Raw genomic sequence first — 16038 nt, forward strand, 5'->3', positions numbered from 1 at the left:
ATTTGAATAATAAACCTGTCATGAGGACTGCCAGACATTTTTTCCTAGACAAATACTTCTATTTGGGGGCAAGAAGAGTGCCTTTTGTGCTTTGATGGATTGTTTACTACAGCTCTAGGCTGAACGCTCCAAAATTTGGTCTGAAAACCAATACTTTACACCCCCATTCTAAAACTTAGAAGCTTTAGGGAATGCTAGCTCAAGCCTGAGTTCTCAACAGTCTTGAAATTTCTGACATCATGCTGAAAAGCTCTTAGTTTTCAAGGTAGAAGTCAACATTTCCATGGCAGGATGGAGCTTTCCCTCAGCATGGGGAGACCCTGCTCACTGGTTTCATTTTGATTTCACAAAGCGAGGAACTGTTTGAGATGGGATAAAGCTGCTAAATAAATAAATGCATTAAGTGGGGTCGAACAGGTCCTGGGGGGAAAATAAGTAAGCTGTACATTACAGGACTGTTGCCTTTCCAGAAACTGAGATTCCAGTGCATGCCTTTGTAAAAGTTTAGCTTGCTGAAATAGAGGTTAAACAACTTTTAAAAGATGTTATTTAATGCTGCTGTTGTGATTACAGAGGGATGATCTGACCATTGTGTTTGCTGCTTTTGTGCAGCAGTCAGGAAAGACAACACGGAGTGCTGAAAGACAACTTTCTTCTTTAGAGCAGCATTCTTTGTTGTCACTGGGTATTTGTATTTCCTGGCCATAAGCACACTTTATTTCAAACAAAGCTTAATGAAAGAGGAAAACACTCCAGTCTTTCTTAAGGGCTAGAATTGAAATTTATCTTTCTGGGGTAAGAACGTAGGTACAAAACTGTTTATACTACCTTGACTGAAGTTTAGCCCACCTGAACCAAGGCAGAACAGGAAAGCCCTGAGACCTTTTCTTCTCTTATTCTGAAGATAAAAATACTCACTCTGGTTTTTCAGTTGCTGAGTGTAAATTGCTCTCCTGCTCCCATCTGCCTGCACCTGTTTAGGGGATGCTTCCACAGATCTTAAGTACCCAGGTAGAGAAGTAGCAATTTTATCCTCAGCACATTAAAACTTACTGTCTGCAGAGCAGGGCATAAAGAAGGTATGTCTCTGTGTTTCGTTGAGCCATTGTTATTTGTGCTCCAGTTAATGCCAGTTGTTTATCTGTCATTTGTATCAATGGCATTTAAATTATATGACACAGAAAGTGGTTAGGACGTTTCTAGAAGATGACAACAATTAGTGCAATTAACATTTGTATAGAGAGCTACTGCTCGTTTCTGGAATGGTTTCTCAAAGATCCCTCGTATTGCCTGGACCTTCTCTATATGTAAGGAGGTGGTGGAGTCCCTGTCCCTGGAGGTGTTCAAGAAATGCATGGATGTGGCACTGATGGATGTGGTTAGTTGGCATGGTGGAGGTGAGTTGGGAATGGACTTGATGATCTTAGCAGTCTTTCTCAACATTAATGATTCTATACACCAGAACCATGATATATTGAAATAATACTTCGCTATCCTGGTCCCCCAGTGCTAGTGAAGAAGCTGAGGAGGTGCAGGCTGCTTTGGTGAGGACTGACCTGTCCTTCCCTGGTCTGTGATTGGATCAGGCCTGTTGCTTCTTGTCAGTGAGAAACATCTAAGATATTTCAGGCCAGCTGATGCAGCTTGAAGATTTTGAACAAAATGTTGGTGATTTATTAAACCTCCATTTTTTCAGCTCAAGTTGAATGAGCAGATAAAATGCAAACATATATTAGCTTAGAAATACCTTTTTATGTTGTTATACCCAGGGTATTCCTCCTTAAATATTTAGAGTAAATGTAAATGTATTCATAGTGTTGTATATTATGTCTGTAGAAATGCTTTTGCAGTATGTCAATGTGTTACAAAAAATAATGGAAAATACTCTTTTCTAATAGAAAACATAAAATGTGAAGGCAGTAGGTTTAGCAAAAGTTATGTCCCAAAGAGACATTGCTCCCTGTGTTCCGTATTTGAAATTCAAATTGTAATTACAATATTGTACGTTGAGATTGTTCTAACAGTGATTTAGATTCTTCCCAGTAGTCATTTCTCTATAATGACGAGGTACTGCAGGCGATACATAAATATCTGTGACGGTTATAGTTGGCTATTTTAATCCTGGTTATGGACTGCTCAGATAGGTGTTAAAATTACTTCAAAATATTGCATGTGCCAATAAAAAAAAATCCCTGGAATGTTTATAGTGACCATCTAAGACTTCAATTTTCAGGACAATAGAGCTGGCATTTTCTGGAGTACAAAACCATACGTGCCTCTTATTGAGGCAACTGGCAGGAATGTACGTAGTATCTCATGCACATGTCATCATTGTGGTGTATATATGAGAATGTGCCTATATTGCCATGCTGTGATGTGCGCGTGTGTGTGTGTGAACCACAGTACATTGTGCTGTGACTTGACCTTTCATCACAGCTAGAGCTTGGTGAGATGTACTTTGCATCAGGGCTAGAGTCTGGGGAGGCATAAATGTACGTGGTTTTCAAGTAAGTATGCAGCTGGTTGGTGGAGAGTGCAGCGAAGTGGGCTAATGCTGAGAGGTGTATGAGTAGTTTTACTCCTATAAATTGTTTGGTAACTTGAGATACTTCAATAGTGAATGTCTTCATCTTCCCTCTGGAAAATCTCTAACCTTTTCACTCCAAGAAAATGGACAAAATCATCAAAATGTAAAATATAATCTTAAAAATGTGCGCGTGCATGAATTGGCATCAAAGACATTTATTTAAAGAAAATTTACTTAAAGATTAACATGTATATGCATAATCAGACTCTACTATGATACAAAAACCTGGAAGTCAGGTTGTCAGAACTACATTTGTTTTCGTAAGGAGCAGTGCTGCAAAGCTGAGATAAAAGTATCAGTAGTTTACATTAGACACTGATATATATTTGTTAATAAATGCATCTTGTCTATGTTAATGGATTATAAAATGTAATAGGTCTTATACTGAGAACAGCAACAACGTGTCATATATGTTTAAAATGTTGTTAGCTTTCCAGAACCAATTAACTGTAAACAATATATAGGCATTTCTTATCAAATTTTAAGGAACAAAAATACCTGGCCTCCAAAAACAGAATAACAAAATATAATTTTTTTCTGTGGATGGTAAGGAGCAGGCAGTGCATGTGCATGAAAGGAAACTGCCCATTGGTAATTATTACCGCTTTGCAGAGAAATTAATCAGTGCTGCTCCAATGTAGTCTTTTTTTTTTTTTTTTTAATTTTTTGGTATGTATTCCTCACATTTCTACAAACCTTTCTCATTCTGGTGCTATTATTCTATTACAACCCATGCTATTATACTCCTCTTGGTTCCTATGGTGTTTTTCCTAATATAAAAATCCAGAAACAATTGTTTTAAACAGCAGCAGATGGATTCTGTATATTAGTACCTGGAGGCTTTTCTGCCTGTAAAAAAATACCTTGGCTGGAGCTTTGGATAGCTTTGCAATATATAAATCCCTACAGTACATCACGAGGCAGGAAATACAAAACTCCATTCCTTGCTGTGTGACAGCTCCAAGCTGCTGTCAGCAAGCCAGGTACAACTCTTTGTGTCCTCACTTATTCACCCTTGGTGACATACTCAAAGTGGAAGGACCTACAGTCTACTGCAGGTTATTAAAACCAACAAGAGGAAAAACTAATGAAGAAAATTAGAAACCTGAGCTGTCCAACTCCGAGTAGTGCTGGCTGCTTCATTTTTATTTTTTAGTGTATTTGATATATAGATTTAGCTCTTATTACAAAACCAAGTTAATTAGTACTTGGAATGATTTCATTTCCTTTAACCACAGCCATATCTATTTGCAGAGATATTCTTAAAATGAGTAATTTGATGTGAGTTTATTCTAGAAATATCCTGCTCATAAATAACAACTCATTTTACAGGTTGATGTATGAAAAACAGTAATCAGCAGTGAATTATGATATGGCTCGGCTTTTTGTAGCTACCTATTGAGGAAGTGCAGGAAACTTAAAATTGGTCCACTTGTTCTGAAAAAAGACAGAAAAATAACATCAGCATAAGATTGCAAAGCGGATACAGTAGAGAAAAACTAGAGGCCTTCTCCCATTCCCAAATGTTGTTCTTAATCATACTCACAGAAGAATGTATTTTGAAGGATGAATCTCTAAGATAAAAATCTTGGATGCGCATAGATGTCTATATAATATAAATACAGACAAAAAATCATATATAAGCACTCATGCATGTATCCTGTTTTTCTGTTCACTATTATGAATTGTGATTTTTAATGAGGAAAAAAAACAGGATTAGCGTCGATATCTTGTTTTTTCCCAGGATGCTGGCAATGATAGCAGAGGGATTGGACTCCATGCTCCCTAGAGGTCCCTTCCAACCCCTGCAATTCTGTGAGCAGAATCAGAATCACTTGAGTTGGAAGGGACCTTGAAAGGTCATCTAGTCCAGCTCCCCTGCAATGAACAGGGACATCTACATCCCTGGTGATAGAACACGACAAGCTGCACCATTCAGCTGCAGAAGAAAGACTTCAGCTCACGTGTTCTTTTTTTCTCTTTTTTTAATATAATGGAACATCCACAGCAGTTCAGTGGAGCTCAAAATTACAGCTGAGGGATGATCAGTTAAATCTCAAAAAATTGCAGGAGGGAAATAGAGTGAAAAATTAGTTTTTTAATATTAGGACACAATGCTCCAGCCATCAGTATAAGTAAGATCATCATCTGATGCCATTTTGGTTTTACATATGGATTTCTTATGTCTCTCAATGCATCATGGAAATCTGCTCACAGGCCGGTAAAATCCAAGCAGTTCTGTTTGAAACAGATATTCACTGAACAAAGGTTTCTTCACAGAATGTAGGTGTAGGCACTGCTGCCACCCATGTTATCCAAAGACCTCCTTTATACAGAAGAAGGTATTTAAACCTGCTATGAAAACTCTGTGTGATTCTCACCTGTCTGTTAATGTTCCTTCCTGAAATAGATGTTTCTGATTTAAAGTGATACTGTAATCAGACCACTGTGGCTAATGGAGTCAGTCATCAGCAGAGGTTGGATGTGAAGGAAGTGTGTATTTCCTGGCAGAACAAGCAAGAACTGCTAATTTAGGCTGAGTTTGCTTTGTAAGAGTCGAGGACAACTTTCTGGATTTTCTTTAAAATGTTCCCCAAGGAGAACAGATCTCTAAATTGGAGTATGCTGCTTTTCAGGCATCCAGTTGAATCTCACTCAAGTCTTAGGATGGAACTGCTCATACTGATACACCATTCTTTCTTCATATTGCATTGATTCATACAAATATTATCTCTACTTTTCCAGACCATTTCATTGCTATATGAAATACTGTTTCTCTAGAGGGTTAGATGTCTCACATTGTAGGTTCATTACTGATGTCTCAATCTGAACAACTGCGGAATTGTAAAATAAGAGAATGGTTGAGGTTGGAAAGGATGTCAGGAGCTCATTTTGTCCAACCCCATCGTTAATGTTGTTACTAAAATGTGTCTTCACATACATTTGGCAATACTCTTCCCCTTTCTTTCTTCCTCCCTCCTCCCCCACAGAACTCCTTCCAGTTTGTCTGTATCTTTCTCGACTGTGTCAGTTTAAGTATGGCAAATTTGGGATCAACAGTGTGCAATGAATACATTTAATTAGCTCAATTGTCCACAGTGAAGTCTTTATTAATATAGTGTAAAATCAAAGTAACACTATTTGCTGCCAGATGAATTTACAAGTTTATGTCTAATTAGCTGTCAGTTCTTCACCTCAGTTCTTTTCTTGCTTACTTTCATAACATCATCTTTCTGCCAAGAAGCTGTTTCCATGAGACCTTCTCTCTCTGGCCACAGCATTCCCAATGTCCTAGCTGTATTTTCTCCTAATTTGCTTAGCTGATTACTGATGTACCTATTTTGTTTTTTACTTTTGATAAGACTGTCAGGGGTTTGTACCTAAAAGCTGAAGTTCTAATGTGTCCTTTGAGAGTTGCCCTTACTCATACTACTCTGCCCTTCTACTCAGGCTGGCTGCCATGATAAAACAGAGAGATCTGTTTCCTCCTTAATGCTGGTAGAAGGGTGTCTATTTTGATTAGCTGAAAAACACATGTGCTCCCCAGGTTATCCTATGGACTTTGTTTTTCTACCTAAAAATTCACTGGATGAGAAGAGTTTCTCAGAGAAGAGAAGGGCTGGTCAGGGAGATACATGGAGACGGACGTGTTTGCATGAGTTTGCCTTAGGGGGAGAAGAGTATTTCTTATATCTGTCTACTTAGGTTGCATTATTCTTGCTAGTTTTTTTATTTTTTTTATGATCTTTAAATTTTGTCTGACTGTACAAGGGACTTGGATGTAATATGGACTGCAATTATTTCCATAAGTAAATAATACCAAGATTGTACAGATGTGAATAGATATATCAGCTCCCAAGTGTCTTGTCTTTGAATATTGTTTTTTTCTTCTAATGTCCTTGCCTTGTTGGCTTTTTTATGTGTTGTATGATGTAGAATGCTTTCAACTTTGTAGGACCTGTCTTAGATATTGTTCTGTTCTGATTATTTGCAACTCTTTCCAGCTTAGGAATTTAATTACTGTATCATCTGCTGGAGATGAGTACTGAAGCCACTGATCACGCATCCAGAGCCAGATTACTCACAGCTGTTACCTTAGTGAACTTTATTATACCAAACTATCGAAAAGATATTTCCTAAAGTATTTCTAAACTACAAGGCTATTTCAGACATGTTTTGAGGTAGCCCATATAATAAAAATAATAATTTTCAAAACAAAACATTAGAGATACAAAAGCGTTGTCTCATGGAATTAGAAATTCCTTTTAAATTCAAGTCTGTTTGCTCTCAGATGATTACAACAAAAATGGTTAACTTTTCAGTGAGGCTTCAGTTTGGAGGATTAAGAGCTTTAAAGATTTGTTTTAAATGAAGCATGTTTCTGGAAGCCTGCTTTAGGAAACTGCGTGGTACAAGTCATCATTGTCATAGCAAGCACGGCAACCTATCTATCCCTTTGCTCTTTATCTCTTTATTTTTATTTTTTTCTTACCCTTAAGAAAAACAGTCTCAGAAGAGATTTCTGCTTATTAAACAGCAGAGGCATTATTAGTTTACTGCGCCTGTTTTCAGGTCCTAGCAGTGGGACTCTGACTGCTGGCCTGGAAAGTCTTTTGTATCCAAGAAGCCTGAATTCAGGCAAGGGTGCCAACAAGGAATGAGAGAAATTAGGGAAATGAGTCTGTCTTACTTGAAGGAGAGGGGGAATTTTTTCCTTATTTAGCCAAGAAGTATGGGGCAGGAAAATCTTACTTTGAGGTACAGGGACTTCTGCAGTCCTGCGTACTGGTGACATTAGGACCGCATCAACTCTGTTGAGATGATCTTTATTTCTCCAGCAATGTTAAAATATCTAATCCATTAGAGTTCACCATTGTGTGTCTGCAACTTTCTAATGACCTTCAGTATAACAGTAGGTCTGTAATGCATTAGAATAAATCACTTAAAGACAGCAGGTTAATCCAAGGCTTACCATCACCCTTGTTCATTCCTTGATGTGTATCAAGTACTGTTCCATGGACAAAACCTATCCATTTTGAGAATACTCCAACTGATCCTTGAAAACACCAGTATTTAACGGGAGTATCCAAGTGGTCAAGGAGGAAAGGCATCACAAAAACATCTCCAACGGCCCATGCTTGCAAGTCATCTCTCTGAAGTTGTGCTGTGCATCACCAGCCAGTCAGGCATCTTTCCTTTCACTTCTGGTATTCCCTTTGATTGTATTTCACTGGATTAAGTAGAGGATGCCTCTGCCTATGGCTTCATCTTTTTATTTCTTTATTTATTAGCATATCAATTCTGATGTAACAGCAGGTCACATATCGAATATTCATTCTCTACAGACTTTTAGAGGCTTGGCGCTATTCATAGACCAAAAGTCTCTTTCTTCAAGATTGTCTTAAATAACTTGCATAGTCTATAAAATTTTAAGGGCTTGGAAAGAATGCATGTGTTAATAAATGCTACTTTGGTTGCTAGAAGGAAATCCCTCTCTGAATACAAGATGTTATACATTTAACGTTGGATAGCTGCAAGAGGATGTGCCATTACAAAGTGGGGAATGAGACTATCTGTGTTACACTGTTGATGGTTAAAACATTATGTTTTGGAAGGTAAAAAAAACATACTTTTTTTTTTATCCAGCTGAAATAACTTTAGGTTAGTTGTTACTTATTCTGTAGCTGTTGTTGGAGGTCCTAGCTGAAATTAGGGTTTTACTTTAATAGATTACTGAATTTACACGTAACAAGAGACGAGACATGCACAGTAGAATTTCCAATGGGCTTTAGAGCAAATTTAAAAAGGGTCAGAGGAAGGAACTATTATCTCAGTTTAATGAATAGAGAACCAAAGCACAGTGAACAGAAGTAGTTTCCATACAATTGCTCAGCAAGTCTACTGCAGGAACGAGAGCAACATCTGCATCTATGAGACCTGATGGCTTGCTTGCAAAATAAGTCAGTCCTCATTCAGATTATTATTATTACTGTTTTTAATGAGATAATTTATTGAAGTTCTTAATAATTCTTACTTGAAAGAAGCTGTAGAAATAGCAATTTTTGTAACTGAGTAACTTTAAGAGCACCTCAGCGTGGCTCTGGATAAAATTTCAAGTGAGAATTCCACTGTAAAAAGTAAATAAATGGTGACTGACTGCTGGCTTAGAGAGGGAAGAGCTGTCCAGAGTGTGATGTGAATGGTATCTCAGAGTTGCCGCATGTTGTCCTGTGGAACTGAGAAGTGGGTGTCTTGGTGCAAAGACTTCCCAGTTTTACAGTTGTCAACAGTTTATGGTCTGGTTCAGCCCGGTTCTGTGACTAGTGGGGCAGAGGGACCCACGGACCCACGCCCCAGGAAAGGGAAAAGGGAAAAAAGGTTAGGGAGATGGGCCTAAGAACAAAACAGCGGCAACAATCTGAGGAGAAACAAACTAATTTACTAATTAAGATATCAAAATGCAAAATAACACACTATAATACAATATAATTGCACTTTAAGCTAATAAATCCAATACAATTAGAGAGAGTGTCCAAAATTAAAGTAGGCCTTACTCTAGTACTGACAGTGAGACAGCTGGGGAGCGAGATGCTGCCAGGACGGGAGACGGGATGAGAAGAAGGAGGGTCTCGTGATCTGCGAGTTTTTATCTTTCCCTCTGACCGGAAAACAGTAACAGGGCAGCAAAGTCCCCTGGGGAATGTTCTTCTCTTCTGAGAACCAGGTACATACGCTACATGATGTTATGATGTGGAATACCAGTAAACAAAAATCATAAAACCATGAGAATAGTTCTTGTGTTTCTTTCAATATGTGAGTGTAGTGATAGTTCTCAAAGCACTGAGGTAACTGTGTAGTGCATGGAAGCAGTAAAGCATGTGTGTGTTGTGGGAGTGATAGAGAAAATCAGTGATGTCTTGTTCTGTTCTTCCAAAATAGTTAAAAAAGAAATTCCTCAGGACTCTCACAACCTCTACATTTGAAATGCTGTTGAGACTACAGGGTCACAGAAGGGCTTGAAGTTGGATGCTTCTAGATGCAGAGCCGTGCCTCAGACTGCCTGGCTGGGACTGTGAGCTTCCCCTTAGACTGTGCTGCTGGTCCCATGCTCACAGGATAGATGTAGACGGGCTCTTGGAGGTGTCTGTTGGGGTAGGAGCACAGAGCCTGGCAGTAATTTTGGAGTAGAAGGATTTTTTGTTGTTCCAATAATACTTGTTTTCTACAGAGTGCAAATAATGTGTATAATGTGGTTATTTATTTTTTTTCAGCAGAGCAGCAGTTCATTTTAGTTAAAATTAAAAAAAAAAAAAATCCCTCCACAAATGTGTCAATGTCTAAAAATAGCTGTCATTTTGGATGTGTTTCCTTTTTTCTTTTTTCTTTTTTTTTGTATTTAATTTTGAGTTTTTTCTTCAAGGTTTCTGATAGCTAATGGCAGATGTTGTTAGCATTAGTCTGACTGACTGCTGAAGATGTGCTGGTCTGTCTTGATCATGTCCTATGTAAATAACGTACAGTAATTATGTTCCCTATATTCCCTATATACTAAAATTGTAGAAGCACTTCATCATGTGCTTTTGCCTTTTTAATTGTGTAGTAGAAGACTTAATAGCGGACAATACCAACAATATTGAAGAGTAATTTTCATTCAAGTATTGTCTTACGGCTTCCCAGGGCTAATGGCTTTTCTTAGAATCACTATTGTTCTCTCTTGAGTACGCAGGGTTGTTTAATGTACAGATACATGTGCTGAGGTACTGTGTGTTTGTACAAGTACCTGTTTTTTCTGCTTAGCGTGCTAAGCATTGCAAAGAAGCTATGAGATTTTTATGGTAAAGCAACCTGGATGCCAGTCACTCCTGACCCTGGATTTTTCCAGACACAATGAAGTCCAAAGAGATGACACATACTCATAGCGGAAAAATTGGCTTTGATGAGTTTCTCTTTTGTTATCGAAGACAATTCCAGTAGCAAGAAATGAGGCAAATGTAAAGTGTGCCTGCCAATTGTCTGACATTTCAGAGCTCCAGAAAGAATGCACTTGAATGGAAAAAAGAGAACCGTGTGCTGAAATACCTGGTGTTCACAGCCCATGCATCTTCTCAGAGAGAAAAGCTCAAGAAACCCATTGTTGCTGTAAACAATTTGTTCTTCAGCGATTTTCTATAATAACACTTCCGTGGGTCTAGCTGGTGTTATTTGAAACTACTCATGAAAAATGTAAGAGATGTCAAGTTGCCTTATGATACTAACGCATGCTAAGCAGCTGAGCAGCGTTTAGGGAAATATTTAGATAAAAACCTACAAAATAATGTTAGAAATAGCATTTGAAGAAGGCAGGCAAAGCCTCCTTACCACGTACTGCGTTGTGCTAACGAATAATGTTTGAGCAAAGTGGATTTTCTCACTGCAATTTAGACAGTGCCCTCAAATAGGGGCTGAACAGAACACCCAGCACCTCTGAAATGCAGAGTTTCATAAGTGATGCAAGTCATGTGTATGTGTTTTGCTGGTTTACTTGGAAGTCTTTATGTGGATAGGATAGGTTGGATATTAGGAAAAATTTCTTCTCCAAGAGAGTGGTCAGGCATTTGAACAGGCTGCCCAGGGAGTTGATCAAGTCACCATCCCTGGAGGTTTTCAAGAAACATTTAGATGTTGTACAGAGGGACATGGTTTAGTGGGGAAATGGTGCTGGTAGGTGGATGGTTGGACTGGCTGTTCTTGTTAATAGCAAGAAATTAATTTAATGGTGTGAATAGAAAGCTTTGAGAATAAAATGGATCCACTTAGGATCTGTTCCTATGTCTGTTGTAGAATAATTGTTCTGGAGCTGATGCCTGCAAACAAATCTACTTGTACTTTCACGTATATTCTCCCTTCTCTCCTGTTTTCTCTTTCTTATCTCCTTCTGTCATTTCACTGCCCAAACTTGTTTGTTATAGGTACATATGTTTACTCTGGTGTTTTCAAGGAGAGTCCTGAGGAGCAAACCTTACTTCATGTAAGTTGCATATCAAAGACATTTAAAACATTAATCAAAAGAGACTGTAGGCATACACTTCTGCCCTGAAAGGTATCATGCGGGGTTTCTTCTTTAAAACTGAGTTTTGTGTTTTTATTAATGTTATTGTAATGGGAGATACCACATAGGGAGATGACATGAAATGGCAGCACGAATTTCTTGGGAGCGGCGAGGAATCATACGTGACGTTTTGTTTCTGGGTAGCTGATGGTATAATGGACAGGCTGCTGGCTCTGGCATTCATCTCAGCTGTATCTGTCAATGAAGTGTCATGCTGAACAAGTCTTCCTTTGTTGGTATTTCATCGAAGCTTTTCCTGATTAAAATTAATGTCCATGTATATGTAAAAACAGGGATAAAAAGATCTGTGTATTACGGATGGCCTGGGATTACTTTCACACACAGAGTGCCCAATTTTAAAGTGCTGATAGAAAAAAAAACCACCACAGAGTAAGTCAGAGCACCTGTTCTTAGCAAACATGACAACCTGCCAACATTTCATCTTGAGATGTGCTTAAGACTATGACACAGATAACCAGAAATTACTGTGCGCTGGGATAGCAAATTAAAATGCAGAAGTCAGCGAGGCCACAGGATATTGGATTTGAAACCATGACGAGATTGTCAGTGCTGATGACATTACGTGGTTGGGAAAGTATATTGGAGTATTCGATGTGTACACTGATAGCATCCAATATTAAGATGCTGAAGCTCGGCAAATTAAGTCAAATCCATGGGAAAAATCGCTGTTTTAAGCAATCCGTGAGTAAGTTAACCACAGGGATCTGAAGCAAGTTTGAATATATGTACTATGAAAGAAATAGAAGAAATATTCTGGAATAATTTCCAATTTCAGACATAAATAAGAAATTATCTGAAACGGTACTTAAATATGGAGTTTGCTACAATTAAATACTCACTGAGATAGCAGCTGGTAAATTTAAACTGTTTTTGACTTTTCATGGGAAATGTGCATTTGAGAATTGTTACTTTGCGTTAATCTGCTGCAATGCTCAATGAAGCATCTGCTTTTCATGAAGTGAAATTCCCTAGCTAATGGTCAAATTCCCAGAAGAAAAATTGATGGAGAGCCATTAAAGGCAGACCCACCAGGTGAAGCTCAGGAAGTTCTTAGCTGCAGACTGGTATGAACTGAGGGGTTTACCTGGTGGTACGACTATATCCTTACTCTGTTCCCGTGTTCCTCCCTGGCACATCCAATCTTTGCTGCTCTCAGAGGCAGAACAGTAATTTTAAAATAGAAACTGAACAACCAGGAAAGTGAACTGGTTTGGAGAAGCCCACAGTCTGCTTTCTGACTCTTAGTTTACCTTGCCATGTCCCTCTTAGTGTTGCCACTGAGGTTTAACGAGGAAAAAAAAAACACCCATAAGCTAGAGCTGTGGGTTTTCTAAGCATTGTAGATTTGTTTCAGTGCTGCTAAGATACAAGTTGATGTTATTTCTCAGAGCACAAGTTAAATACCTAAGTTTTTGACTCATCTGTTTTGGCTTGGCATTTAAGTCAGTTTGAATTTCACTCATTCATATCCACCTCCCAACTTGCTAATCAAGCAGAACATCTTGTATTTTCTAATCTTTTGAAAAGGTGTGGGTTTTCTTTTGTTTGTTTTACTAAACCAGATAATTTTTTGAGTGTTTTGTGGATAACAGTATGAGATGCGATGGACACATTAAAGCATTTTGTCCTTTGCCTCGTCTAACTTAATCTTTTGCCTTAAAAAGGACAATATTTCTGACAAAACTTAATCTCCTATCATTTCTGGCCGCACATCCAACCTATAATGGTATCTGACAGTAAATGCAGAGCTTCATCAAATCACTTATCTTCCCATGTTTCAGCAATAATTTTGAGGGAATCTGAATAAATTACATCTTGAATGGTACAGCTGCTCTCCAGCAGCAGAACTAATGAATTGTCATGACTGGGAGAAAGGGAGAGGTGCCTTGCATCCCTAATCTGAGACAGCTGACAGGATGATGTCTGATCAGCTTTAGTCACCATCTCTAATTACATGCTGAGAAATTAGAGCCACTTTCAAGTTAATGGCTGGTAAACACCTTGTGACAATTATAGCATCTCCGTTTAGGAAGGGGATGGGAAGAATGCCTTGTGCTGCTCTGCTGACCCACCAGCGGTAGGTGCCCAACCCAAAATAGCCTAAATGGCTCACCTTAGAGACTTCTGGGGCTTTGAAAAACTCCTTGTAGTAGTGCCTTTTTACTATCCATAGCCTTCTGGTTCCAAACTCATTCTGAACACAGAAATGATGGGCATTCCCAACACACTTTTGTTTGTACAGACGTATTAACACTTTAAAGGCAAGTCCACTCAGTCATGAGCAAGAATCCCACTATTCTCCTTCATAAAATCTTCTCAGCGAGTAGGCAGTGCTATTATGAAAGTGGCAATGGTGCAATGGTTATACCAACAGTAAAAATCATTTGTGCTCCGTTTATGTCTGAAGATACTAAATCTAGCACACCAGTTGTACCTTCAGAACGAATCTGAGTGAACTGTGAATACCAACTAAAGCTGCAGAGCTTTAAATCAATCCTAGTGCTCTGTAAAAGCGGGAGTACCTTGTCAGGTTTGGAAATGTTAATGGACTAGCTGGCAGGCCTGACTTGAATTAGAATTTGAAAATCAAATTTCACTGTACTCATCTTTATTTTTTTCTTTTTTTTCCTTCCTTTCCCTTCTCCTTAAAAGCAGGTTGCATAAATTGTCTGGTACGGCAGACCAAGTTGTTGAGAGTGCAGATCTCTGATATGCAGACTAAGGTGAAAGCAGAAAGTGGGAAAGGTAGGTAAAGATACTAAAAATTGAATGAATTCAGGTGGGGTTTAAATTTGAAATAGTGCGCACTCTTCTGTGCTGCTTTAACACTGCTCAATATTTATGAACTCTGGAATTTTCCTTTCAGGGCTGTTGCAGTATTCATCCCTGTGCCGTGTAAGAGGCAAAATGTAAAATCAGTGTATTTCATAGAATCATAGAATGGCTTGGGTTGGAAGGGACCTCAAGGATCATCAAACTCTGACCCCCCCTGCTGCAGGCAGGGCCGTCAACTTCCACATCTAATACTAGACCAGGCCCCATCCAACCTGGCCTTGAACACCTCCAGGGACAGGGCATCCATAGCCTCTCTGGGCAGCCTGTTTCAGCACTCTTTTGGTAAACAACTTCCCCCTGATATCCAGCCTAAATCTTCCCTCCTTCAACTTAAAACCATTTCCCCTTGTCCTGCCATTATCTACCCTTTCAAAGAGTTGACTCCCCTCCTGTTTGTAGGCTCCCTTTAGGTACTGGAAGGCTCCAATGAGGTCACCCTGCAGCCTGCTCTTCTCCAGGCTGAACAAGCCCAGCTCCCTCAGCCTGTCTTCATAGGGGAGGTGCTCCAGTCCTCTGATCATCTTAGTGGCTCTCCTCTGGTCCCTCTCTAACAGCTCCCAGTTTTTCTTGTGCTGGGGGCCCCAGACCTGGACACAGTACTCCAGATGGGACCTCACGAGGGCAGAGTAGAGAGGGACAATCACCTCCCTCTCCCTGGTGGCCCCCCCTCTTCTGATGGAGCCCAGGATACCGTTTGCTTTCTGAGCTGCAAGAGCACACTGGTGGTTCATGTTCAGTTCTTCATCCACCAGGACTCCCAGGTCTTTCTCTGCAGGGCCGCTCTCCAAGATTGTTCCTCTCTGTCTTTATATGTGCCTGGGATTCCTCCGGCCCAAGTGCAAAACCTTGCACTTTGCTGTGTTGAACCTCATTAGATTCATCTGGGCCCACCTTTCAAGTCTGTTGAGGTCCCTCTGAATGGCATCCTTTCCTTCCTTCTTCATATTCTGATCCTGGCCTGATGAGGAACTGTTCGTTCTTGGTTTTGATAGACATATTTTGTCAAGGAAAAAAAAGACCTGCATTGATGATTATAAAGCTAAGGAAAATGATTGAATTTATTCATACCCAATAAACTTGAGTAACTCGATTTGTTTAACTTACCAAGAAGACAACCTAGAACAAATCTGATTGCTATTATGTGAATAGTTCGTCATTGACAAAAAGGAGTCGATGGAGGGGCCTCTAATTTTTCAGAGGAAGACATAATGTACTTTGATTTATGGACAAATTCTAATGAGATACTAGGCTCAAATATTTAATCTTCAAAAAATAGTGAGGAGTCAAAAGGCAAATTTTCTATTTCTAGTCATCTTATACCTCAATTTTGGAATTTATACCTTATCAGAAGATTAATGGGAAATAGGGAAACCAGGTGCAGTAGAGGGTTAACTTGCTTGTTTGTAAGTTACCTTTTGATATGCTTGTTTGAATGGAAGGTCTTACAAAGTGAAAACGATCACTGAAAGTTAAGATGCTGTTCTGTTTTTATTAACTATAATTAAAT

The sequence above is a fragment of the Numida meleagris genome, chromosome 5 (assembly GCF_002078875.1).
Source record: "Numida meleagris isolate 19003 breed g44 Domestic line chromosome 5, NumMel1.0, whole genome shotgun sequence".
Classification (NCBI taxonomy): Eukaryota; Metazoa; Chordata; class Aves; order Galliformes; family Numididae; genus Numida; species Numida meleagris.